At 39.9% G+C, this 27,928-nt stretch overlaps 1 long non-coding RNA gene and 1 other non-coding gene across 2 annotated transcripts in view; both read right to left on the bottom strand.

Annotated features, from left to right (window-relative positions):
- Positions 1-225: 225 nt before the first annotated feature.
- The window catches only part of LOC141413767 (uncharacterized), a 45,829-nt gene continuing 18,126 nt past the window's right edge, over positions 226-27,928 (bottom strand). Inside the window, exons 3-4 of the long non-coding RNA XR_012438645.1 lie at positions 1,566-1,635; positions 226-1,192 (exon numbers count right to left, since the gene is read on the bottom strand). This is a non-coding gene — a long non-coding RNA (uncharacterized lncRNA). The remainder of the gene's footprint in view (positions 1,193-1,565; positions 1,636-27,928) is intronic.
- LOC141414496 (small nucleolar RNA SNORA51) lies at positions 23,583-23,713 on the bottom strand. Its single transcript, XR_012439523.1, has one exon. It is a non-coding gene; the product is annotated as a small nucleolar RNA SNORA51 (small nucleolar RNA).

Raw genomic sequence — 27,928 nt, 5'->3', positions numbered from 1 at the left:
AATTGGAAACTTAAATTGGAACTTTTTATCTCATTCTCATGTATGAACATATACTCATCAATTTGGACTAAAATTTTTGCAAAAGTAGAAATATGAATACCATTAAGAACTTTATCCAAAAGCTTAGAAGAGTCTAATTCTGCAAAAACAAAACAAAACAAACAAACAAATAAACAAAAATATATATATATATTTACCCTGCCAGTAGCTATAAACTACCCAGGATGAAGTTTGTGCTGACTGTAAGTCCCATCTGAACTAAACTTTTGATCCCAATCCCAATCACTTATTATTATTTCCTCTGGTGAGTCCTTCAGCTAGTGGAATTTTAAAACGTGTAACCTGAAGGATTTACTTAATTATATTCTGCATTTGATTTTAATGGGGAAACTAATCATTACAGTCCACTAAACCATGAGATAGAAATAACCATTCTTTAGGAGAGAAGCTGACACCCTTTTATATTTCATTTGATAATTTTTGACAGCCACACCTTTTTATGCATCTGTTGTGCTTAAAATTAATTTTGAAGAGATTTCTTTGCTGTAGGTGGACAATTTGAAGATGACAAATTCTCACCCTCTGAGTTTCTCACCCAGAGTACTTTATTTAACCTTTATACCAAGCACCACCCCCCAACACAGACTAATGAACTCACAAGTTTGAATGCACATATTCTTTCTGAAAAAAAATTTTGTTATCTTTGCTAGTCTGGTCAATTAGAATAGGAATGATTGCCTTTTCTGTTTCTTAGAACAGTATCCTAAATTTCTGCTTCAATCACTGCCCTAACAATCTCTCTAAATGATCAGTTTGATATAAAATCATCAGACACACCTGGTTCAAAATAATAAACACAGTGCCCCAACTCTTCTACTTTAAAAAGATGTTAAAGATTAACGTTATACAGTCCACATATTCCATACCTAGTCATTAGTTGCTATTTCACAAAAGTAAAGCCACCAGCACATCATAAATATTTCTTCTTGTTCCACTGTTCCTCCCTGCAACTGTTAGAAGCTCTTCTTATCCCCTGTATTTGCTTCCAGCATTGCACACATTTTCTTCTCGTGCTTAAAAATAAATGTCAAATTCTTGATCTTTTGTTAAAGCTTCATTGCCAGAGATGGTTTTGCACAGCAGGAGCCTTCCTTGGGAGAGAGTTGGCTCACAATCCTACTAAGAACATAACCTAGGAATGATGGAAAAATAATTATAATCAATGTCAGAGAGCATATGGGTTTCTGTCGAGCAGCCTGCCAAATGGGACCTGCACTAAGCCTTCCCATCCACTATCAGCTGGCTGACTCTAGCATATTTGGAAAAATGAAAGTCCAAATTTCACACATATTTCTCTCACATCTCAGAGGTTTCCAAGTGAAACCAGAAAATGCCTTGCATTTCTTAAGCTTAGCTTCCATAAAACCATGCTATTGTGTGTTCTTGTCTATAAATGTAGATTTGCCGTATTTCTACCACATCCTTTAATCTGGGTGACCCATTAAAGTCAATCCACACAGAGCAAAAGAAATGAGGCCATTTTAATATGTTCATAAAAAACATACCTTCTAAAGGCCCCAAGCTTAATGCTGATGTGTGTTTCAGCTGGATACATCCCAACTGTACGTGTCATTTCTAAAAGAGGAACAAAGCTAAGTTAATTAAACAGACACAGAAACACCTGGTGCATATGAGCATGGAATAAGGTCCTGGGTGATTTAATTAAGATTGCTATTGTTATAAATTGACATTCCAAGTATTTTTCCACTGACTTATATTCTACTTTACCATCCTCCCTGGTTCTCTTGGGATATATGCCAGGTGGTATGTACTTATTTTAGGAGAGAATTTTTCTGTCTGTAGAATCCCTGAATATAGAGAAATCACAGGCAAATTTGAATTTTCCTTACAAGTGTCTGTGCTCCAAACATTTAAAAGCTAAGAGAAATTTGTCTTTTCTCTACTAGTAGAAAGATAAAATCCATCCTCTCCTCATCCTATTACCCAACATTCTATTATCTTCTAAGCCTAAATAAATCAATAAACACAATAAATATATGGTATGCTTTCTGATTACACAATATAGATAGTAGCCAGACAAACAGGATATTCTAATTTAGTATTGCTGGTTCTCATTTCCAATGTTTAGAACATTTTAAGCAGAGAGAAAAATGAATTGGAAATGTGGTTGCTGTGTAGCTCCATTCACAGATCTAGAGTTTAATTGACAAAGACACATCAATCGAGCAGCTGGCCTTCTGTTCTGAGGCCCCTCTGCTCCTATTGGAATATTCGCTATGGCTGCCTGAGTTTTCAAGTCAAGTTCTAAACGTAAGATTTTTAGAGAGGGGTTGTATATTGCTATTGTGATTCCTCCCAGCTATATGTGCTGGCCCCAATATCCCCCTGCTAAAGTTGTAAAGATGACATGATTTTTCCCCACATGGCATTATCAACTTTCAGAAAGACCTGTGTTTCACTTATTTTTCTCCCAGCATGTGGCTGTGAAACCTCCAAGGTGACCAATATCCCTAAAATAAACTTGGGTGCAATTTGGCATTTGTAGGGTAAGATGAGTCAACTACGGACATTCTCACACAGCAACATCAGAGAAAGATGAAAACTGGAACTCAAAGACTTCAAGTATTTTTCACTCAGAAAAAAAAAAATCTAACTATATTTTCTCTGCAAATTGTTTGACAAAATCTAGAAATCAAATTTGCCAAATACTGGCCCCATATATTTTGTGAGGATACTATGCATGCCATCAATAGGCTTCATAATTCAATTTATGAAGCAGCCAAATAAGATTACAGGAGTTTTCTTTTTCTTAAGTGGGCTGCACTGTGCTTATTAATAATAAAAACACTTCCCTCGCTTGTTCAATATAAAGGTAGGCTCCAATGCCCTCATGAATTGTATTCTCAAGTTTATTAGTAAATTGGTTGTTTAGAAATAAAAAAAAAATTAGACACTTGAGAGAAATGGTAGTTAAATTCTGAGCATAAACTCCAAATCTGATTTGACTGCTAAGTCATAGAGTCAAGACCATCATAAGTTCTAGTGCTAGGAATGAATACCTGTGCTGGTTCATCTCTACTTAGCATCTGCCCTGGGATCTGGAAGGCTGAAAAAGACTGACCTTTCACAAACTGACTTATTCACTATCTCCCTTCCTGTCTTGTTTTCAGTTGGGTTCAGTCATGGAGGGGAATGGATCAGGGATGGCAGAATAAGAAAGGATGTTGTCATTCTTTGGCTATTCCTTTCTTCTTCTTTTAAATTTATTGGTACTGGGGTTTTGAACGCAGGGCCTCACACTGCCAGGCAGGGGCTCTACCACTTAAACCATGCCCCTCAGTCCCTAAAATTCAGAGCAGCTATTAACATCCTTGACTCAGAGAGTGAAGGAAGAAGAGGAAAACCAGTTTCCTGTTGCTTTCCTGGTTACAGAGGTCACTGGTGGAATTGAATTGCAGGCAGGCCTATTCATGTAGCTAACAGATATTAATTGAGCCTCATTTCTGTGCCATTCATTATAAATAAAATAGATCTAATCCCTGCCCTCAAGGAATTTATTATTCTAGCTGGGAAGATTGACAAGAAGTACACATATGAGTAGCCAAAACAGTTAACATGTTTTGGAAAATGTAATGTTGGAATAAAAAAGATTCCCTGGTAGAGAATCATTGATGGAGGAAGGCAATTTTGGATAGGGTGGTCAGACAAGGCCTTGCTGAGAAGGTGACATTTAACTGAGACCTAAAGGTTAAAAAAGGAAACAGCCACCATGTAATGAGCTGGCAAGGAGGAGAGAAACTTTCAGGCAGAAGGAGTGGAAAGTATAAAGATTTGGAGGTGGAAATTTGCTTTGTGGAAAACTAGGACCTATGGCAGTTCGACTTTGGAGGAAATTGAAGCCAAGTATTTACAAGTCACAAAGGGAGTTGAAGGGAGTCAAATGTGACTGGGTTGGGGCTGGGTGGAGAATGGTATGATCCAGACTGGGGGTAAAGACTACAGATTTTATTTTGAGTATGCTGGGAAGCCAAGAAGAGTTTTAAACAGCAGAGTAACATGATCTGATTTATCTTCTTAAAAGATCACTCTAGCTGCTCTATGAACAAAGATTCAGGCAGAAAAAGGTAGACTCAGAGAGAACAACCAGAAGCTATTAAAATAATCCAGGCAGAAGACAACCATGTTTTCTTTGAAGTGATGGGTGGGAGTGGAGAAGGAGAAAAGCATACCTCTTCCAATTCTGTGTCAGGGATAGAGCTGTCAGGACTTCATAGGATTGTGGGTATTGGGGTGCAATGGAATGGGAGAAATCAAGGATGTATCCTAGCTTTCTGACTTGGGCCACTGTTTGGATGGTGGGATTGGTTTTGGAGAGGAGAAAGCACAGGGGAAGAAGGGGGAAGGGAAGATTGTTAAAATGAAAATGCCTGAGCCATCCAAGAGGGAATGTCAAGCAGGCAGATGGCTCCCTAAGCCTGGGGCTCAGATGACAGGCTTAAACTGGGGGAATCTGTTTTCCAGTCTCTTAGTGGTTAAGGCTTTTCAGGCCAACCTGGCTTAGATCAAAAGGGACCTGGCCAGGCCCAGGTATACTGAGTAGAACTCTACCTGAGGTTTAGATGTGAAGTCCTAGTTAGGAAAAAGTATTTCCATACTTTTTTGTGTCATGAGTGCCCATGTTTTCTTTGAAGCAAGATTTGAGAGTTCCTAGGTCCTTGACTAACCACCATCATAATCTTGCCTCTAGAATGCCAATTGCAACATGACTTAATGGTGTATTTAAAGAACAACCCCCAGAGTCCAGTTTGGCTGACATACAATACTGTCCTTATGGGGAGACATGTACCCATAATAAGAGATAAGTTTCCAAAAGCTTTTCATTCTGGTTGTCATGGCAACAGCAGCTGAGCTTTGGAAGTGGGAAGGAGAAAGAGAGAGGAGAGTGGAGAAACTCAAAGCTGTGGTAGCTATTTGACTTCAGAAAAGAATTAAAGATAGATATTTGCAAGAAACATGAAGAACAAGCTCTGTACATTCAGGGTAGTTATACAGTTTGTAAGTGGACAATTTTTTTCATTTTAAGGACCAGAAGTCCACACAAAAGTTTTATCAGTCTTGGGGGCCAGGATTACATCATGCATCTGTTTCTTCCCTTGTGCCCAATGGACTGCCTGGGGCTCCAGTTACCTGAATGAAGGAGTAAATGAGGTCTCAAAAGGAGAGCCACTACCTACCAGTTGCTACGTGGATAGTTTCTTTGGATAAAGATTTTATTTTATATTAAAATCATATGCAAATTTTGTCAGTGATTACAGAATAGCAAGCCATGAAGGAAAACTAGCCCCCAAGCCAAAAGGCCAAGTCTGGAAGTCTCACTCTCTGGGGTCAATGCTGAGAATTATTCACTATCTATGGATAGGATATTTTGTAATGGTACACCTCCCATCAGGACCTGCTCTGGATTACATTCTTGAGGTAATTACATGTCATCTATAAGCTGGGGATATAATGAAGGTGATGGAAGTAAGGAGAGGAGATGGTATGATAAAGAAGATAGACAAAAGTATGGGGCTTCCTGTCAACTCTGAAAGGCAAGGGGACTTGAGAAATTAGAGTTTTCCAAGACAGTTTAGTGTTATCTAGTACTTAAAAATATCAAGCCACGTGAAAGAGGAGATTTCCAATGCTGTGGACCCTTAGGCAGCCTGTGTACACTATCCCTCAACACCTTTTGTCTGTCTTTGCTACCATGCCCTACTGTAAGCAGTCAACACTTTAATTACTAATTACGTTCCCTTTATGTGATGAAGAGAACACCGTGGATAAGAATCATGCATACCTGACTTCAATTCAAACACCAAACCACAGTCTATCTGCTCTCACAATTAGGTCCTGCAGATGTCTCTGTCCTCAATTCCTGTCACTGGCCACTTTACACTAGGGTCCAGTCACACTGGACTTGATTCATTCCTGAAATACCACAAACTCTTTCCACCTCACAGTCCTCACCTTCCCAGTTTCACCTGCCAGCCACATTCTTCCCCCCAGATTGCCCCATGCCTGGTTACTTCTTCCTTTCCAATCAGGCCTCGATTCAAAGGTCACTTCCCCAGTTAGATCTCTGTGTCTCTTGTTGTAATCTTTCCGCTTTGGCCTCTCCCCAAAATCACTATCTATGCCTTAGCCTGTTTTATTTCTTATGGTATGATATCTGATTTTGTTTAGGTGTTATTTTCTGATTCCCCCACTAGAACAAAAGTCCAACAGTGCAGTAGCCCAGCACCTTTAGCACAGACTCCCAACAAATATTTGCCTAAGGAGATGGAAGCATGAAGGAATGAAGTGTGACTTGAAAGAATGCACAAACAGGGAGCAAAACTGAGGTAAATGGAACCTTCCCTGCACCCACAATGCAACTGTTTTTAAAAGCTTTTATTAGTATATAATAGTTATACATGGGATTTCATTGTGACATTGGTATATATATATATATATATATATATATATATATATATATATATATATATATATCCCCTCCATTATTCTCCCTCTTCCTCCATTCCCCTTTCTAAAATGACCTCATCAGGTTTCAATGTTCCATATTCGTACATGTTTAAAGAAAACCTCAACCATATTCACCCTCCTTTACCCTCTTCATGTACCCTCCCATTCCTGTTATCACCCTCTGTTTGACATTCCTTCTCTTCATTGTTTTAGTGTCTATTCATTGTTCAGAGGGGTTTTGTCTTGGTATTTTACCTGTAAATATATTGTACTTTTATCTGTCTAACCCCCTCTATTATTCTTCCTACCCTTTCCCCTATCCCATGTTGTTCAACAGTTTTGAGTATGTTTTGTTGTGTCTTGTTCAGATGTGATGTATTTCAATATTATTCAGCCTCCTTTTTTTTTTCCCTCTTCCGTAGTCTCCTCTAACAGTCTCAATTTGGAAACATGTTCTGCATATATACATATATACATATCTATCTATATAGATAGATAGATCTATCTTCCACATGACAGAAAACACGTGACCTTTGTCTTTCTGTACCTGGCTTACGTCACTTAACATGATGTTCTCCAGTTCCATTCACTTACTTATGAACAACAAAATTTCATCCTTCTTTATGATTCAATAATGTTCCATTGTGTATATATACCACATTTTCTTAATCCATTCATCAGTTGTAGGGCATCTTGGCTGTTTCCAACTTGGCTATTATGAATAATGCTGCACTAAAGGTGGGTTATACAAGAGTCTTTATTGTAACCTGACTTACATTCCCTCAGATATATGCCTAGGATTGATATTGCTGGATCATATGGCAGTTCTATTTTTAGTTTTTTGGGGAGCTTCCATACTGATTTCCATAGTGGTTGTACTTATTTACATTCCTGCCAACAGTGTATGAGGGTTCCTTTTTCCCCACATCCTCACCAACATTTGTTGTTGTTTGTGTTCTTGATGACAGCCATTCTCACAGGAGTGAGGTGGAACTGTAACATGGTTTTGACTTGTATTCCTTTATGACCAGGGATGTTGAGCATTTCATGTGTTTTTTGCTTATTTGTACTTATCTGAAAATGTTCAGTACAGTTCATTTGCCCATTTCTTCTTTGGGTCATTGACTCTTTGGAGCTTAGTTTTTTTGAGCTTCCTGTAAATTCCAGTTATTGATCCCTTGTTAGATGTATGGCTGGCAGACTTGCTCCCATTCTGTAGGTTCTCTTTTCTGTCTGGTGACTGTTTCTTTTGCTGTACAGAAGCTTTTTAACTTCATGCAGTCCCATTTGTCAATGCTTTCTCTTAATTTCTGAGCCATTGGAATTCTATTTAGGAAGTCATTGCCTATGCCTATATGTTCCAATGTATTCCCTACTTTTTCCTACAGTAGGTTCAAAGTTTCAGGCCTTACAGGAAGGTCTTTCATCCATTTTGAATTGATACTTGTACAGGGTGAAAAACATGGAGGTAGTTTCAGTTTTCTACATGCATCTATTCACTTTTCCCAGCAACATTTGTTGAAGAGGCTGCTTTTTCTCTGTTGTAATGTTTTGGGCTCCTTTATCAAAAATCAGGTGGCTGTAGCAACTATACACTGTAACTTTTACAAAGCACTCTTCAGGTAAAAGTCATTCATACAGCTGGACTTTGTTTCTGAACATCCCTTATCTCTCCACTTTAGACTGTGAACGACTTGGGGACAAGGACCACCTTGTTCATGATGGCATTCTCAATGTCCCAATAAATGTTTGTAGGATCCTTCAGTGCTCTGCTGACAGAAATTTGAGACTTTTTGTGGGTGAGATTTTCTTAACTGGGTGGGCTGGTAAGTGCCAGAAGGAGCAGTTTCTGTAAGGATCTTAGATAAGGGTGGGGGAGGGGTGCTGGAGACGCAGCTCAAACACAAGGCATCTGAGTCAAATCCCGGGGAAAAAACTGCCTGTCTTCCTCTGTAGTCTCCATCAGTCCCAAATCACCCCTAAATAGGTTTAGGCAGGGGCTAGGGATGTAGCTCAGTGGTACAGCATGTGCTTAGGATATATGAGGCTCTAGGTTCAATCCCTAGACTAAAAGGAAAAAAAAAAAAGGATTCCAGAAAATTCCCCACATTTCTCCTATTGCAACTATATTGATGCCCTAGTTAGAAATGCCAGCGCCATCTCTACATGGAAGCCAGACAGAAACAGCTCCCACTTGACAAAAGTCTAGGAAGGAACTTAAGCAAACAGCCCAGCTAAAGTAAGAATGTACAAAGTCGCTCAGTACGGACTAGTATTCGACAAGGAGAGGCTGGAAAAACTGTTTAATGTTCTAAACATTGCCAAAAGAGTGACGGGACACTGAACTTCTTCTTTTAGTTCAACTATATATAGTTTGCATTCTGGAATTCACTCATACTATTTGCAGTATGTGCGCTGGACTGAAGTGTTCCAGGGCTGCCAGAAATGAAGAGAAAATGGAAATCTTCCACGGACCATGGCCGTGCTCTTTAGCACCACTGCCATTCTCACAAATGCATGGAGGCAGCAGAAAACTAATTGGGACCAGCCGTGAAAGAATGGCGGCACCTGGCCGGGGGGAGGGACTACTTTCATGGAGGACTTCCTCTGGAAAGAATGCCTCCTTTCAATCTTTTCCTTGTGCAGTAATAAAAGACTGCTATGGTCATCATTCAGAAATAATACATATTAAAAGAGGATTTAAAGGGCCACATAATTACCCAGATTTTATAACACAAAAATAGTTTATTGTCTTGTCCGACTCAACAAACAGTCCCATTAACTGCTCACGATTAACTGGCTCATAAACTTGAGTTTGGAGGATATAAGCAATTCTTCCTGAACCTCTGCTCTTTCTTGATTAGAAGAGCAATTTTTTTATGACCTGCTTTGAAAAGTAAAATGTTTTCTGAATGGCCTATTTCAGACTGAGAAGCTCTTATCCTATTATTTATTTATTTATATTCTTTTTTTTTTTTTTTTTTTTGGTGGTGGTACTGGAGTTGAAACTTGGCTTTGTGCTTGTTAGTCAGGCACTTTATCACTTGAGCCATGCCCCAAGACAGAAACTCTCATTTTAGTTTAAGGGGTCTCATACCTCTTTTGAAAAGCTACTTTTTGTGTGTGTGGATATGCAATAGTGGGGATTGAATTTAGGGTCTCATGCTTGCTAGGCTAGTGCTCTACCACTTGAGCCACACCCCAGTCTGAAAAGCTGCTTTTTTTTTTTTTAATCATCTAATCCAAACCTGCAGTGTCTGACAAAAGTGAGCATAGACGTCCAGTCTCTAAGAGACAAGGAAATCTTTTAGGATTGGTGGTGTGGTGGATATGTAGTATTTTCATCATCTAGCATCTAACGCTTTTTCCTGTCAACAATATACCTCAGTTCACATTGGAGCACTATCCCTTTCCTTCTTTCAAGCTGTACTTCTTTTTTTTTCAGCAGTACTGAGGTTTGAACTCAGGGTCTTGTGCTTGCTAGGCAGATACTCTACCATTTAAGCCACACCTCTAGCCCTTTGTACTGTAGGTATTTTGCAAATAGGGTCTCACATTTATTTACACTTCCCATGGATCTGGGATGACAGGTGCACACCATCATGCCCGGATTTTAGTGGGAGATGTAGTCTTTATTTTTTTATTGTTGTTGTGCTGAGGGTATATTGTGACATCTACAAAAGTTCTTAACAAATATCATAGTTAGATTCACCCCCTCCTTCGTGCTCCTTTATCCCCCACTTCCCCCTGAGATGTAGTCTTGAGAGCTTTTTTTGCCTGGACTAGCCTTGAACTATGATTCTCCTGATCCCCACCTCCAGAGTAGCTAGGATTACAGGTGTGCCACGGTGCCCAGCTTAATCTATAGAGTTTAAATGAAACACTTCACTCCTGTGCTCACATAGAGTCAATGATGGAACTCAATCTCTTTGGTTATAATGATTGGTCGGGAAATGGGCACATGATGCAAAGCAGGCCAATCAAAGACTGTAAGATTCAATTCTAGAACTTTTGTTGGAGCAATTTGAAAAGAGCTGTTCTTTCTTCTGTAGTTGTTATGATGTGTGGTAGCCTGTAGTTTCCAGAGACCACAGGCTGTGCCTAAGAGCAGGATCTTCTTTGAGAAGTTAAGCTGAAGGCTGGTGGAGTGGCTCAAGTAGTAGTGTGCCTGCCTAGCAAGTGTGAGGCCATGATTTCAAACCCCAGTCCTGCAGGAAAAAAAAAAAAGAGAGAGTAAGAGAAGTTAAGCTGAGAACTGTATCCTAATGTTCTCTTGCTTAATTTCTGAATTGAGTATGCCTGGGATCTAGGCCTGGACTTTTCAGCTTACTTCCATCAAAAATTTCACTTAGATCAGTTTGGAGGTGGAGGCTGCAGACAATTCAGTTCTTGAGGAATTCAGTCCTTGAGGAAGAGAGGGTAGGTTGGGGATTCATGAGGCTGGTGAAGCAATTCACTTGAAGACCTACAGGAAAGGCCTAAAGATAACTTTATAGACACCAACCTACTGATCTTGCAAGTAATTTTTATTTTAATTTAATTTTATATTTCATAATTCAAAAGTCAAAACTAAATGGAAAACTATACACAAGTAGGTTCTCCCTCCTTTCCCCTCCCCTCTCCACTCTCCGTAAGTAATTTTATTGGGGTTTGTTGTTTCTTTTTGCAATGTTTCTTTATGCAGATATAATAAAGATGAATATACTTCTATTTTCCCCCTTTTGCTCCACAAAAGACAGCATACTTTGCTCTTTTCTACCTGCATTTTTTTAAACTCATTGAGTTAGTTTGTTCAAAAAGTGATCGTGCTTAAAATTCTATATGCCTTTTATCAAAGGCATATATTCCTGGTTGCTTTTCATATAATATTCGAGTGTCTCAGAACCTTATTTAGTGTAGCCTACCACTTCTCTGCTCTGTTACCCTGGAGACATCCTAATTTAATGCTAGAGAATCCTATTTTGTCAGCAGTAGAGAATTCAAATTAAGGAGTTAAAATGTGAGTCTGACTCTAAATTAAAAAAAAAGAGTAATAAATCTACAAAGTCTAATCTGAATGATACTAACAAACAGAGACTATTGTGGATAGTAGGGCGATAGTTATGAAAATAGAAAAGTTAAGAGGAGTCTAAATTTGTATTTTAATTTAATTTTTTTTGGCGTACTGGAGTTTGAACACAGGCCTTCTCACTTGCAAGGCGCCTGCACTCTACCACTTGAGCCATGCCTCCAGCCCTTGGAGTCTAAACTTTAGATCGAAAAGAAATTACCTTGACAGGTAGATAGGCAAATATTCCAGAAAGAAGAGTATGTGTCAGCACCAAATTATCCATGATTTTGAATAGATGTCAAATCCAGTCCTTTTGCTTGGACAAACATTTCTAATCAAAGTGATATAGTGACCCATCTGCTCTTAACATAGATATCTTACTAACCCTCTGAACAGATAGTGGCTTAACAGGGCTCTGATGCCTCTTAACTCAGAACTGAAAATATGGAACAATTCACCTTAGGCAATGCAGAAGAGAATATTTTCAAACTGAGCCCACACAGTAGATTTTCTAAAATTAATCTTTTTCTAAAAAATTACATTTGACTTTTAATATGAGATGAAATATCTAAAAATATGAATTTCAATGTTAAGAATGGATTGAAAATGAAAGGCGATCAGAGATACACTTATAATTTCACCGCAGAGAGCCTTGATAATTCAACTTATTCTCTTATGCTTTTGGCGCTTGGATGGCCAACTCTGTGCTTAGCACATACTGACTTTATGTGGGTGAATGAACAAATGAATGTCTCTGTGCAATGTGCTCATCGTTATTTTCCCAATACCTAGGAGAAACCAGCTGCAGATGTTAACTTAGTACATTTGGGTACTTATGCAAGGGTTTCTTAGTTGTATTTAGGAGGGAAAAACTATTTCAAGAAAAGAGAATTACTATTGGGTCTTATTTTTCTGGTAACTTTTTCTTTCCTTTCAGCTATGTATGGACCACCCACTGAAGGTCGATGTTTTCTCCAGATTGGTTAGATTTTAAATAAGTTACACAAACACATTTCCATTTTTATGGTTTCATGCAGGACTTTATTAGAAGTAAATGAGCCAGATATTCTATTCTTTTACCCTTAAAAAATTAGTATTTCTTGGTTACTTTCCTTTTGATCTTTAAAATTCAAATTGGGGAGTTCAAAGAGTCTTGAGAAAAACATTTTTAAATTTTTAGATAAATATATTTGCCACTTGTGTTTTGCCAAGCTACAAACCCCAGGGAAAAAATGAAAATTCAAAGCAGACATTCCCCAAGAAAATAATCCTTATAAAAATATATATATGGCCTTAAAAATGAAGGGTTTAAGCTTCATCTGTTTGGTCCTGAAAATGAAATGTTTTGTTTGTTGTACAGGTGACACTATGGATGCATTTCCAGGTGCAAATCTTAGAAAACAATTATTGAACGTATTTATTCTAAAATATATGCACTTTTTAATTAAAATCCTATTTCCAAATTTCAGTAATTTTATTTAGGGTGCAATAAAGCAATCAAAGAACATATATTTTGGAGCTAATGCTTTTATTCTAACAAAATACATTTTCTAAAAAGTTAATTCGGCATTAAACTTATTCTAGCCATAAATCCTTAATCTCAAAATGTGATTTAGCTCATAGACTTACACTTGTAAAATAAGCAAGGATTCAATTAAAAGTCAATAGGTTATGCCTAAGCATCATTAATTTTTCCCCAGGGCATATGCCATTTCTGTATTAAGTAGCCTGAGAGAAAGCACTTGACTTTTAAGGTTCTATTTCTTCACTAACACAGCATTTGTGAAAAATCTATTCTTAGTACAACATATCATACAATGGAGTCTGATTACTTACATATGTTTCTGACATTTACAAAACCTGCATTGTGCTCAGAAAGTAGCATGGAGTACATTAAGTTATAGAATACAAACAACAGAAAAGAAGAAGTTGGTTCACAATTTGAATAGACTGGAATATGTAGCCAAGGAACAGTGCAGACATTCTTTGTTTGTGGCTTTTTCAGAATGTAGTAAACAGCTGTCTTTCAAGGATGGGTTGCCAACTAAAAATTGTTACAAAACAAACTGTTAAGAAAACTTTGCAGAAGAGAAACTAACATGTTAGCTGGATGATCCAAGAGAGAAATATAGGAAACAATGAAACCCACGAAGATTTGGCCATGGAGAAGTCTGACTTTATATATACTTATCTAATCTGAAAGGCCTTTGATTCTATTAGGATCCGGATCTAAAGATCAGTGGATTTAAAACACGAACAAGCACAATTACAGCTTCCTCTGCTCTTCTCTCCTCATAGCTAACTAACCCATTACTGAGTTTCCACTTCGTCATGGCTTACTCATCAAGGATCATTCTTTGCTCACCAAGGACCTTTGATTCACTTTTCTCCTTTACTAATTTAATTAACAATGATGCAGTTATAAATATCAAATAGCTCTTCATGAAATTATCTGCTTTGTAATAACTAAATGTCACCATTAAATTCTAAATCTACTTCCTTTATAAAAATGCCTTTATGGAATGAGTCACTTTTCTTTCAGGGTTTTTTAGAGCTTCTTATCAGTCATCGTTTTTAAAAATAGTATCAGACCACAGACCTAGGCTTCAGATAATTTTATTGGACATTTAAGTCTAATCTAATTGTTCTCGTTGCATTCGTGTCAGAGCTGTTTTTGTTGGATCGGAGGTTTTAAAAGTAGTCAGTGAGGGATTAAATTTAATTTAGAGCAGGTTTTTAGGCACTGGCTGTCATAATAATGCATTTTCTACTATGTGCATACTTTATATATTTCTAGAACATCATGGTTTTGCTATCTATTTTGTAGAATTTACAACTCCTTCAATTATCTGAGAGGTTTTTTTTTAAAAAAAAAATCTTAAAAACAGTATCAATTTATTTACATTTTTACAATAAGATACATATATTTTAAAATAAATACCTACATTATGCCCTCTTTGGAGAAAGAAAAATGACTAAACAGAAGGAGATGTGAAAATTTCTTTGCTCTAGACTCATTCACTTACAACAGAGAATTCTTTGTTCATGTCTGGTGGCAAAAGGGAAGTCGAGATGATCAATATGCCACAGGAATCTAGCCCACAAGCCTGTATTGACTTGCCTTTTTGAATATTGTTCGCATAGATTAGGTGGGAAGGCAAAAAGGAAATATCCAGAAAAGAGCAACAGGGGAGGAAATAAATTCCTGTGATGTAAAGTTCATATATCAGCATCCTAATGATTTAAACATTACTCAACACACATGCTGGTGAGCTCAAGTTGCTAAATGAATATAATATATGTCCCAGAATAGTAATAAGTACACCTATCATGTTTGGAGAACTCTAGCTACAGGTCAGCCATTTCCTCTTTCTGTCAATAAGTGACTTCTCAATAAGTGACTTCTGTTTCACATTATCCAGAGTGGTCAAATCCAACTTAAGTAAAACATCATGGTTCTTAGTGAGAAGAGTTTCAAATGCATTTTTGCCTTCATAGCTTTCAGTGAATAGCCAGGGTAAAGAACTTCTATTAAAAGAGCTGTACTTTCTTTATAGCCAATTCTTGCCTTGGGACTAAAGCATGTTTGGTTAAGGATACTAAATTGAGACAGGCTCCTTGATTTAAAAAAAAATGGGAACAAGTTGTGCAATGTTTTTATAATAATTCAAACTGAAAGCAAATGAATGTTCCATTTTTTTAGCCACACAAATAGAGTGAGTGTATGTTTCATTTTATTTATTTTTCAAGCTATTGCCAAGAAAAGACAGTTCTTTATACAAACTCTGTTTGGACAGGGTTCTTAGGGGTAAAGGAAAATAGATTAAGTATTTGTCTTAAGAGGGACAATGTGACAGATCCAAGAAGAAGAGGGAACAGCGAGACTGACAAAACTAAATCACTGAGATGGAGGCTGTCCTGTCCCTTATTTGAGATACTTTAGGTTAACTGCTTAAAAAAAAAGAATGTAGTGTTTACCTTTCATACTTTCCTCTTTGAAAGCTGAGGATCTCAAATCCAGTGATTTTAATATGTGTGTGCACATGCGTGCATGTGTGTGAGGCTTGTGTTGGAACACAGGACCTTAGGTATACTAAGCACACACTCTTCCACTAAGCTATATCCCCAGCCTTCCATTGTTGGTTTTATTTCATCCCTTGGACAGCTAGGTATAAATGTCCTCCTGTTACCTTTCCTCCACTTCCAGGAACACCTGGCTTCCTAGCTCTTCCTTTGTCTACTCACTTTACCCTTCTTTGCTCTTTCTTCTCAAGACTTTATTTGCTAAGCAAACACGTGTGTTAGGATAGCTCTCAGACCTTTCTTTTCATCTGCCCACTATGGACAGTCCATGGACTTACTGCCTGGTTTGTTTATTCCTTAATTCCTCTTGTCCTATCTATTCCTTCTCAAAGGGTAAAGCAAGGAACTCGAATGCTGCATGCATGTCCAACCAGAGTGAACAGGAAAACAAGCCAAAGCAAATGTCCCAGTTCCCTTTCTCATGTTTCTGAGCAAATGTGTGACATGGGTCTACATCTGTGTCCTCTCACATCATTTATATAGTTTGTAGAGGGATTTGAGTCCTGCCTCTGTCATTTATTGTGATATGGGACTTAGGCGCCTGAAATACTTTATGGGACAAGGCAATAGAACAAATAAATAAGCGACCTTACTTAATTTCCTAATTATAGGAGAAATATAGCATAGAGATTAAAAGCACAGTCTCTGGACTTAAAGATACTTTGGTGGGAGTCCTAAACTTTCCACTGACTTGATAAGTGGCCTTAGAGTTCACATTTGTAAAATAGGTCAATAGTCATCTCAACTTCAAAAGGTCATGGCGAGCACTGAATGAGACAATGTAGGGAAAGATGTTAAAATAGCGTCTGGCTGTCCCTACATGGTAACTATTATTATCACAAGTGCTCCTTTATCTCAGCAGGCTAGTATTCTGACAAAATCTTGGAGTCTGTATCACAAAGTTAAAAGTGAGATAACGATCTTATGGAAATAATATACATGAGAAGAAATCTAAGCACATTTAAGTAATATTAGCTTACTGACACTCTTTAAAGTTGCATTTACAGGGGGGAGAAATGACCCAAGCCTTGTATGCACATATGAATAATAAAATTTTTAAAATAAATAAATAAATAAAGTTGCATTCACTGAGTATAAAAGTGAAAATACACTTGCTTGTAAATATTCTATGTACTTTAACACTTTCAATGCATATATAAATTAATTTTCTAAAAACTAGGCTCAAACTGTAAATACTATTTTTACTTATTTTTTTTTTCTTGTTTTGCTGGGTGGAGGTTGTATATACTGTTTACAACCTACTTTTTTTCTTGGTATGGGTTTTGAACTCAAGGCCTCAAGCTTGTTAGGCAGGTTCTCTACCGCTTGAGCCACTCCCCCAGCCTGCTATATCCTGGCTTTTTTCATTTAACAATAAATAACGGAGGCTGGTAAGTGGCTCAAGTGGTAGAGTGCCTACTTAGCAAGCATGAGGCCCTGAGTTCAAACTCTAGTACCACAAAAAAATTTACAAAAACCATAATGGATATGTACACAAAATGAGACTACATCCAAATTTCACAGTGTAAGTGTGATTTCCATCTAAATTCTCTTTATCTAGTTAATCTCACTGGACTGCCCCAATTCTAGAATAGTTGTTAAGGATCAGCAACTCTGGAATCCACACACCTGGTTCCATCTGGGCTGGGCCCCCTGGGGGTTAGAGAACTGTGGGAAAGTTGCTGTATGCCTCAATCTCTTTACCTGTTCATAGAGATAGTAAGAGTAGCTAGCTCCCAGGAACAAGGATTAAAAGAGAGAATCTTTGTAAACAGAGTAAATCTAAAAGAAATACGTTATTGCAAAAGAGCAGGCAGTTGTGCAGTCAGAGACATCTCTGCTACCGCTTATCTAGAAAAATTAAATGCGCCTGTGTTCCTGAGTAGGCAAGCTGGAAAAGTGTATTTATAAATGCCTTAAAGGACCAGCTCACTCACGGAGGGAACTGGAGATATAAAAAGAACTCACTGCCTTCAAGAAGCGTTACAGCAAAAAAGCACACATATAGTCAGGATAAAACAAAGGCAGAGCAGAGACTGTGTTCAACATGACCAAATGGGGAGGCCACCATTCTTCATGTGACAACAGTTGTTTTGTGGAAGGGAATTTAAACAAGGTTGCAGGGGCAGTACTAAAATGTTCATCTAGTGGGTATGAGGCCCTAGTTTGATCCCCAGCACTGTAAAAGAAGGAAAAAAAAAAAAATTGAAGGTCGTAGACTTCCTCCAATGCCACAAAGAGAAACTTTGTGTAAAACAAATGTCCCTTCCCAACAATGGGATAAAGACCTAGAATTTGCCACCACAGTGCCAGGGATGGTAGTTTCATGGTGACTCTTGCAATGAGTGAGATTATGTTAAGTATTTCCTGAGCCCCATTCCAAACTGGGATGGACACACGGACAAGAACAGCTCCAGGCTGGCTGGGAGAGGCTAGCATCAGGAATGCAGCCAAGCAGAAAAGTCTGATGGGTATCAAAGGAACAAAGTAGTTGTGTAACGAAGAATTAACACTGCACAAACAGTGCCTGGCCTTTGCCCTTGGCTAGGGAGAGGTGATCTCTGGGCCCCTAAATGCCCAGTCCAATCAATAGAAGTGTTTTTGTTTGCTGAGGGGCTTTGGCCATTGGAAAGTCTAACATGTGATTTATGATGGGGGCTTTGGGTATCAGTGCTGACCTTCGGAAGGAGATAGAGACTAAAAGTCAGCCACATGGGCATTATGTGATCAAACTCCCATAAACACTCTGGACACCAAAGGCTTGAGTGACCTTCCCTGAGCCTAATATGGCAATACTGTGTGGTTATCATCATACGTCATGGTCAGGACGCCATAGTGCCATCGCAAAAGGAAGACCAGGAGTTCCACATGTGGGCACCTGAACTCTGCCCTTGCATTTCTTCCCTTGGCTGATTTTGATCTGTTGTCTTTGCTCTAATTAAATTGTAGCCATAAGCGTATCACTTTTCTGAATTCTGTGAATCATCTATGAGGGTGATGGGGTTTATAGCCAGCTAGTCTGAAGTGAGGTAGGCACCGGTGACCAAAGCAAGGGAGTTTTCTGCAGATTGTTCCCTCCATCTAAATAGTTAGCCAAACTCAGTGCAGTGAGTTTAGCACCCTGAGCACTAGGGAGTTGCCAGGACAGAAGGGGTCCTTTGAATTCTTCAAGTCCTTACTGGTGACTGTCAGACCCTGCTTAATTCTCTAGGCCATACTGTGGCCTCTCCCCACAACTACAACCACCCAGTACCACCTCAGGTTCAGCACCTCTTTTCTTCAGCTCTTAGTGTCAGAGACCCATCCAGACCTTAGATTGCATGGATTAAAGGAACACCAGACAAACCCCTGGGGCTGGGCATCATCACCCTGCTGGAGAATAGAAATTCAAGGCAAAGCCTTCAGCAATAGAGAGACCTGGTAGAACGGTCAGGTTCTTAATTCAAGAAGGGCCTATCAAGGACTAGCAGAGTGGCTCAAGTGGTACAGTGCCTGCCTGGCAGGTATGAAGCCCTGAGTTCAAACCCCAGAACTACCAAAAAAAAAAAAAAAAAATCAAAAGGGTTTCTTACAAAAGTGATCATGTGGACTAGGAACATTGCTCAAGTGGTAGTACAGTGCTTGGTAGGCAAGAGCAAAGCCCTGAGTTGAAACCCCATTACCAAAAAATAAAGTAAGGGTGCCCAGCAATCACAAGAACAGGGCAAAGGCAGCTCTAGATTAAAAAATACAAGAGTAAGAGGCAGAAGGGGAAGCTCCTATAGAGACAGCTACTTTGTGGCATGGTCAGCCTAAAGTACCTCTCCTGTCTTCCTTCTTATCTGTGGGGCTCTCCACCAACAGGCCCAGCTGGTGCTGGGAGCAAAGAAGACTGTGGATGCAGTCCATACAGGTCAGCCTCTGGAGTAGGGAAGAGCAGAAAGCTGACCTGATGGGACCGAAGAAAGATATTTGGCTCCTGGGCTCAAATCCTTGCTCTAATCCTAGCAGCTGTGGTCTTCAGCATGTCACAAAAGCTCAGTTCCTTCATCTATAAATCAGAGTGCTTTAGTAAGCAAGGACCAAGTGGAGGAAAAGCAAATCAAGTGCTACATTTGATGTAGCACTCGCTTCATAGTAGGGCTCAGTATGCAGCAGGCGGTGGTACAAAGTAGGATTGCTACTCTGCCCCTGGCATAAGCCCCTCTAACTGGACCTCTGACTTGCCTCTGATAACCAGTTGCCCCGAGAATCCTATTCTGATCATTGGATCCAGGTTATTTTCACTGTACAGGGGCCCTGCCTTATTTGCTTAATCCTGGGGCCTCCTAGGAATGGAACCTGGCTGCATGCTTGTAGGTAACCATGGAAACTGGCTGCCTTTATCAGATAACTAAAGACAGGTTGGTAACAGCCTGAGTGATGAAAGAGAGGAAAGCTGAGAACAAAGACTTTTGCAAGCCACGTGAAGTAAAATCCACGCTCCAGACTTGGGGTTGAATATTTTGATTCCTCAAGAGTCAACACCCAGTTCTTGATTGGGAATCCTGTTGCTTAAGCCACCCTGCTCTCAGGACTCAGTGTCCTCGCTGTAAAGAGAGTTCAGGTCTCCACGCCACTGCCTGCTGACTTCCGGTGAGCTCTGCATACCCGAGGGCTCTGCTGGGCCATTTTATTGAAAAACCTCCCCACGGCTCCTCCTCCTCTGAGAGGAATCCAGGACTAGATTGGCCAAAACAGCATGAGCACACCTATTATTTTGAGAAGAGGGGCGTTTTAATTTGCTAGGATGCTGTCACAAAATATCATTAACTGGGTGACTTCAACAAGAGAAATCTATTGTCTCATCATTCTGGAGGTCAGAAGTCTAAAAGTGCCAGAAGGGTTAGTTTCTTCTGAGGGCTGAGAGGAAGAATCTGTTCCATGCCTCTGGTGGCTTGCTGGTAATCTTTGGCATTCCTTAGATGTTTAGGACTTTAATGTATGTACTTGGGGGGGAGGGCATTCAACTCATAACATGGGATATAGGCAGAGAAAGGCCGTCCTATATATGATACTTGTTTCTCTTTCTTTCTTTTCTTTTCTTTCTTTCTTTCTTTCTTTTTTTCTTCCTTCCTTTCTTTCTTTTTTTGACAGGATCTTGCTATGTACCTCAGGCTGGCCTTGAACTCAACATTCTTCTGCCTCTGGCTCCTGAGTGCTGGGATTACAGGCATGTGCCACCATGCTCAGCCTGTCCTGGTTCTTAAATAGCAATCCTTCTTTAATTTCTCACTACTGAGTTATCTTCCTATGAGGAAGCCTTTGGTATTGTGAGTTGTACCTTTTGCCCAACAACATCTAGACTTGCCCCATCTACCTTCTCCCCCACTTTCAGCAATCGCATTCCATCTCTAGGCCCCCATCTTTGTCCCAGTGGACATCTCTGTATCCCTATTCTACCAGTAGTTGTTCTGTCAGCCTGAGTAGACATCTAAACTGAGAGGGTTCTTCTTAGAACTGACCTTACCTTGCAGGGTGCAGCTAATCCAGGTACTTGTTTATTCTACTGTGCCCCAGTCTCTGCAGGTAGTGGGGCTAAGCCCAGCTGCATCCTTAGGGAAGCCAACAATGTTTGAAGTTAATGGAAGTGTGGAGAAGGCACCAGCATTTAGATCTAGGCAGGCAAAGTTCAGAGCAGGGTTGAAGAATGTGCAGATGGACACAGGTAAGCAGAGTTACAGTGCAGCCTGGTGGAGGTAAGGGTGTTTACTTGTGGCTCTATTTTCTACTTTGCCTTGTTCAGAGAGCCAGGCTTACAGGGCTAGATGTGGTCATATGAAGGACTGCAGATAGGTCCCTGCCCTAGAGAAAGACAGGGACAGTCACAGTGGTTAGGAGGGTAAATTTCACTCACTCACTCTCAATGTCTGTGTAGCAAAACTTATTTTAGGAGATTTTTGTGGGAATTAAATGAGCAATGATATGTAGCTCCACCCAGTGCCTAACACAAAGTAAGTATTCAACACATGTCAGCTGTGGTAGCCATCATGACCACCTATGGTATGCATGTTTTACTGTTTGCACAAAGTTCCATTGGCAAACAGGTAGTTTGGTATATGACAGACTGACACTACTGTTTCTTTCTCCTTGAAGTAATGAACCCACACAAAAAATAGACAGACTCTTGGGGGGAAATGATGGCTCTTCTTTGAGATATTTCTACACAATTTGTGCCTGGGCTGTCTAAGACATTCAACTTTATATTTCACCCAGCTTTTCTAGCAGGAGCAGGAAGACCAGGGAGTCTGTGAGTTTCTGAGATTTTTAGCACTGGGCTAGAACTAGGCCCTCTGAGTGCTAACAATTATCCTACACACTTCCTAAATCAGCTCAAAAATACCCACAGTCTTAAGAATAGGGTCAGGAGCACCTGATCATTTTGAAGAGATAATTTCCTCAGATGAGACATGAACCACACGAGCAGTCATTATGTGCGTTCCCTCCTGCCACTTAGAAGCCAATGTGTGATTTTAATGTATTTTAGGAATGAAAGTTCAAAATGTGAATTTCCTGTATAGAGAAAAATAATCTGTCAGAAAGCACTTAGGGAAAGGCACAACAGACAGTTAAATGTATTCAGAGGTCTGTCCTTGACTCTCTTTTCTGTTTTCCTTGACAATGTCATTCAAACTCCAGCGTGTGATGGAGGCTCACTTCCTGCCCATGGCTGTGGTCTTGCCTGGTCTCTGGAGTGCTAGGTTCTGAGTCTCTACTGCCCACTGGAGAGCCACCCACAACACTGGAAAATCAAAATCTCTCACAGGGAACTGATCATTTCTATTCTTTTCCAGCCAAACCTACCTCCTTATGTCTGGCCCTGGTACCCTTCTTTTCCTTAAAGATGCTACCATCCTGACTTTTTTTTTTTTGGTGAGACTGAGGTTTGAACTTAGGGCTTTGCACTTGCAAAGCAGGAGCTCTACCACTTGAGCCACACCTCCAGTCCTTTCTTTTCTTTTCTTTTTTTTTTTTTTTTTTTATGGTAACTTAGAAGACTTTCTCTCAGCTTCACAACTCATTATTAGGCAAAATTTTAGGACCATTGCCAAGTTTGGATAAACTTCTATCAAATTTCTATCAGAGATAAGCTATAGCATTTCATGCTGTCTTGCCAAAATTAATCTTAAGTATTCCTTGATTTGACAATAATGATTGAGTGGTTTTTTATTGAAGTCCTTATTTTATTTTAGTAGCAAATTCTCAGTGTTATGTTATTTTTGTTGACATCAATATTTCATGTCAAATCAGCAAGAACTCAAAACATGGTTTCCTATAATTCTTTCATCTAATTAGCTAGATTAGCAAACAAACTCGGAAATTATATATTATTTTATTCAAGTTTTGTCTCTCCCTCTTAATACATTAGTGCCTTCTGTGGAGTCTGAAATGTTTGTTATTGTTTAAGTCACCTCCCAATGTCAGAGTGTTTACTATTGACTTAATCACTTTTTCATCAACTTTGTTTAATATTCTACCAATTTTTAATCTGAAATTTTATGTTTTTTAAGTAAATGTAAAAATTTCTTTCTTTCTTTTTTCTTTTTCAATGGTACTGGAGATGGAACTCAGGACCTTGCACTAAACCATGACCCAGTACAAATGTAAAGATTTCAAAAGAAGGTGCCCATCATCCAAATTAAGAGTCTGTCATTTCTCAATTTAAAAAAAAAAAGTTCCAAAATGTCATTCTGTTAGCTTCACAGTAAATTAGCTTCCCATTACAGTGCCATCCCTAGGCTCCCCCATGCAATGCTCCAGTCATTTGACCATTTGAGTCTAAAAATCTCAAGCTCATCTCAGCCTCTGGGCCTCTACACTGCCTGAGACCTCTTCTGAGAATGATCCTCCATCTTCACTTGCCTGGCCTCTGTCTATCATTCATTCTTTTTTTTTCCCTCCCATCCCATGTCTCCCCGTTCACAATACAGGTCAGGCATATGGCCTGGTCAGAAGTGTATATGGGGTAGGTTTACTTTCCCTCCTGTTTCTATATATCAGTGTGAAAACACAGACTGTGGTAAACACCAAAAGGTTCTGTCATTCATTCTTCATCTTAAACATCACCTTCTGAGACAGGTCTTTCTTGACCACCCTGTCTTAGTAGCCACCAACCATCTCTAGTATATCAACCAAGCAATTGCTTTACCAAGAAATTATCGTGTTCAAATCATTTGTTTATTTTTTTTTTTTGTTTCCTTCCACTAAATTGTAAGCCCATGGGGCCAGAAACCTGATCAGCTTTAGCGATGATAGCTATTTGTTGAGTAATCAGTTATCTGTACAGAAAATTTGGGATTATAAAGGTGTTTAAGACTTCAACTTCAACTGCTGGAGTTGGCTGGTTGAGTTTGTGGCCATCTCTTCTTGACCCACAGTCTGCTGCCCAATTGCTGACTGCACTCTTTTCATAGGATCTCATTACCTCATTCTTCTCTGAGTTCTAAGTACACCAGACTCCTGTACTGGGGCCTGCCCAAGGGAAGCTATATCATTTTACATTGCATAAACCTTTCTAGCTCAGGAAACACTAGTTTATTGGCTTTTGCTCTTCCTCTTGACTTCTACTTTTCTCCTACACTCTAGGCCTCACTTTTCATGACCAAAAGGCCCAGACCTAAGTTTTTCTAAAACAGAGGAATTCAGTAATACCACTCATGATGTGGACAATATCACCACCATTACTGGGGTTTGAACTCAGGGCTTCAGGCTTGCAAGCCAAGTTCTCTACCGCTTGAGCCATGCCTCCAGCCCTTTTTACCTTGGTTATTTTGGAGATAGGATTTTTCTTTGTGCCCAGGCCAACCTGGACCTCAGTTTTCCTAATTTACTCTTCCAGCTTGCTGCCATGGCTGGGCCAAGAGGTTTGACTGTCCTCGTTGTTTACTTGATGTTTAAGGATACCCCTCAGAATCAGGAGTCTTCTATGGAGAACAGCTAGGGAATATTTTTGTTTGTTTTGTTTTGTTTTTGGAGGTATCAGGGTTCGAACTCAGGGCCTCCTGCTTGCTAGGCAAGCACGCTACCACTTGAGCCACACCTCCAGCCCTTTTTTGATTTTAGTTATTTTTGGGATAGCATCTTGAGTTTTTGCCCATACTGCCCTCTCACTGTGATCCTCCCAATCCCTGCCTCTCAAGTAGCTGGGATCACAGGGGTGAGCTACCATGCCTGGCCTAGATCTAGTGAACATATGCTTTTTAGGTGACATTAAAATTTAGAAATAATAAGGACTCACTTCATCATCAAATTAATATTAGAAGTAGGAATATTAGAAGTGGCTATAGAATGAGAATATTTTTAAATACTAAGCAAGACAATGCTAGAAACTAGGATATCTGTGTGCATTATTAGAATAATCGTTGGAGTACCTTTGCTCAGCCAGGGACACAGAATTAATGACAGTAGTAAGGAGAAGGAGGAAGATAAAAAGAAATATTTACTTAGTAATTTGTATGTGCTGGGTACTTCAGGTATGTTATTTTATTAATAAAATGAAGGAGTGTTATAGACTGAAATCTTTGTGTGCCCTCCAAAATTTGTATGTTGACATCCTAACTCCCAATATGATGGTATTAGAAGGTACAGCCTATGGAAGTTGACTAGGTCATAAGCGTAGAGCCCTCATGAATGAGATTAGTGCACCCTATAAAAGAGATCGTAGCAGGGCAAGGTGGTCCATGACTGTAATCACAGCCACTTGGAAGGCAGAGATAGGAGGATCTTGGTTCCAGGCTAGCCCAGATAAAGTGAGCTGGAGATCCTACTTGAAAAATGACTAAAGGAAAAGGGCTGGGGCTCAATTGGTAGAGTACCTTCCCAGCAAGTGTGAGGCCCTGAGTTCAAATTGGGGTTCAAATTCTCTTTAACCCTCTTTCCATCATGTTAGGGCTTGATGAGAAAGTGCCATTCTGCAACCAAGAACAGGCCCTCACCAGAACCTGACCACACCGGTGCCAAATTCAGACATCCTGACTCCAAGGATGTGAGAAGTGAATTTGTTGTTTAGAATGTACTCCCTTGGCACTTTGCATAGCAGCCTGAACTAAGACAGGCAGGTAATATTATTTCATTATGCTGGTCACTAAATACAGATGACTCAGGATTAGTCATAGAGTTGGGATTTCAACCCAGTCCTGCCCAGTTCCAGGGTGAAACTTCTTAGTGGCTCAGAGGGCAGATGGTGCTGGGGAAAAGCGGCTCCCAGCTCCAAAGAAGTAAAGATGCCAGGAGAGGTCAAATCCTTTCCCCAGTGCCCCATCCCAGCTGCAGGCATTCCAGTCCCCTTGCTTAGCCTCCTGGAAAAGCTGAACACACTGCATGCCAGGGGTTGTGGTGGCAAAGATGGGATCACCACCAAGGCTGCAGTTGTTTGCCTTTGCCTATTCTGGAAAAACAGAAGTTGCAAGCAGAGGTATTTTATGACACATGGTGAGGTGCCAGGAACAGTATCATTTAGCTACAATGATGCAAAAATAACGGCACAGTATTACGGGATATTTTAGGCTCTGTTTTTATTGTGGCCTTCTGACTAAGTGCCAGGCACAGTATTAAAAGGTATACATGTGTTATCCCATTTCATCTTCACAAAAGTCTTGTGACACCAGGGTTGTATTAACTGGTAAAAAACGAAAGTTTAACTGGCACTAGTGGCTCACTCCTATAATTCCAGCTACTTGGGAGCTGAGATCAGGAGGATCGAGGATCAAGGCCAGCCCAGGCAAGTGGTTCTTGAGTCCTCTATCTCCAAAATAACCAGAGCAAAATGGACTAGAGGTAAGGCTCAAGTGGTAGAGTACCTGCTTTGTAAGCGTGAAGCTCTGAGTTTAAATCCCAGTCTGACCAAAACAAAACAAAACTGAATCTTAGGGAGATTAAGGAATTGCCCCCACAGCTTGCCACTGACAAAGAACTTCTAGCAATTCCTGGGCCTAACAAGAATGCTGGGGGCACTCTCTCTTATGGCCCTCCCCAACTCTAGGGGCTCTCCTCTCCCACTTTACACTTTTCAATAAACTTTCCCACTTTACACTTAAAAATAAGATAAGAATGCTGATGGAGGCTGCCGCTTTTTGCTGTCTCCCCAGGAAGTTACAGTTCACCATGTGATCTAGCTTAAAAAGATCCAGTTACTATGCCTAGCAGAGTGCTTTGTTCATGGAGATGGAATTGAAGCTGGGTGCTAGTGGCTCACGCCTGTAATCCTAGTTACTTGGGAGGCTGAGGATCAGGAAGATCTCAGCAAATAGTTCATAAGATCTCATCTCAACAGAAAAAAAATCTGAGCATAGTAGCGTATGCCTGTCACCCCAGCTATAGCTGGGATTCTCATAAAACATGAGGATCATGGTTCAGGTAAGCCTGGGCAAAAACCAAGACCTTCCCTTCAAAATAAACAGAGCAGAAACCCAAACAACAAAACCCTAAATTAAATTGAATTGAGAGGTCTCTGATCTCTTTTCTTTATAGGTGTCAGTGTGATCACCTACAAATATACTGGAAAAGGCAAAGTAGATTTTATTCACATCATGGAAAAGAACTAGGTCCCATGGTAATTCATCAGAGACTCTTCCTGTAAGAAAACAGGACTCACAAAGCCAGGATCCCAAGGTGATGTGTTTTTCTCTGAAAGTACAAATGAGTCAGCTATTGTCATTGCTGTTGGGGAGCCACAGCTGCCCTGGGGACAGTGGTGAGGGAAGAGAGGCCTGGCTGCCTGCTTTGGCTCCTTACTGCACCTCCTGCTGCTAACACAGTGTCTGGCACAGAAAAAGCTCTGGGTAAATCCTTGTTGAAGGTCAATGCACTGTTCTGAGCAGTGGAGCTGGGAAGAGAACTGAATCTTTGTGGAGCACCCACTGTGCTAAAAACTTGGGGTGCAAAGGTGGATTTAGGACAGCTTACAAAGTGCAAAAATGTGCTTTGTTCAAACAGTGTGAAGAATGTCAAGATGGGAGCCAGGAGTGGTGGCTCACACCTATAATTTCAGCATTTGAAAGGCTGAAGCAAGAAGATCATGAGTTTGAGGCCAGCCTGGGCAAAGTTAACAAGACCCTAGCAAACATGAAGCCGTGAGTTCCAACCCCTGAAAAAAAACTGGGGACATGGCTCAAGGAAGTAGAGCGTTTGCCTAGTATGTGTGAGGCCCTGGGTACCTTAAAAAAAATTGAAGATGGGTGGGCACATGCGAGATCAAACCAAGTGTGATGGCCTTCTGGGATGGGGTTTTGTGTGGCTGTACAGGTTGCATGC

The sequence above is a fragment of the Castor canadensis genome, chromosome 11 (genome assembly GCF_047511655.1).
Source record: "Castor canadensis chromosome 11, mCasCan1.hap1v2, whole genome shotgun sequence".
Classification (NCBI taxonomy): Eukaryota; Metazoa; Chordata; class Mammalia; order Rodentia; family Castoridae; genus Castor; species Castor canadensis.
Note: the sequence above shows the minus strand (reverse complement) of the source record. Positions and strands in the feature narration are given on the sequence as shown.